This window comes from Penaeus monodon, chromosome 23 (assembly GCF_015228065.2).
Source record: "Penaeus monodon isolate SGIC_2016 chromosome 23, NSTDA_Pmon_1, whole genome shotgun sequence".
Taxonomy (NCBI): Eukaryota; Metazoa; Arthropoda; class Malacostraca; order Decapoda; family Penaeidae; genus Penaeus; species Penaeus monodon.
The window spans coordinates 37,612,158-37,612,699 of NC_051408.1; the positions used below are offsets into that span (position 1 = coordinate 37,612,158).

At 30.8% G+C, this 542-nt stretch overlaps 1 protein-coding gene across 3 annotated transcripts in view; it reads right to left on the reverse strand.

Annotated features, from left to right (window-relative positions):
- The window catches only part of LOC119587985 (cholinephosphotransferase 1-like), a 16,369-nt gene that overhangs the window by 4,833 nt on the left and 10,994 nt on the right, over positions 1-542 (reverse strand). The gene's annotated exons all lie outside the window — the stretch shown is intronic.

The following is a 542-nucleotide window of genomic DNA, read 5'->3' on the forward strand; positions in this document are numbered from 1 at the left end:
TTTATACAAGGCTACATACATTAGAAAACTCATCAATATGATCAAGAGAACACAGTAAGAGTTCAATTTCAAATCTGTAATGATGTGAATTTTTGCCATTTTAATAAAATTAAAATCAACTTCAGTTATCTTTTAAGTTTTCAAAAAATGTTCTTCAATACAAAAATTGCACTGAAACATGAATTTAATTAGAATAGGCTTAATAATGCCCAACCCGACTAATACATTGTCTATTACAAATCTGAAACTGAAATTTATCAATAAAGTTCTATTTACCCCACTACTGTCCATGCATTCTAGGAAATTCTGAAGCCCATATCTTTAGACTTTGTATTACTTACCAATAAGCATAAAACTCTGTAAACAAATCTGCGCTGACGACTCACCAAAAACTACAAGTGCATCACAGACCATGCAAAGCAACTGCGAATAACAGAAATAATACAAGCCAAGCTACAAAGACACAGAAGAATATGTTGAAAGATAAGCATAAAAAATGACCTGTAATGACATCACTTGGATATACATTGTATACTGCTAAT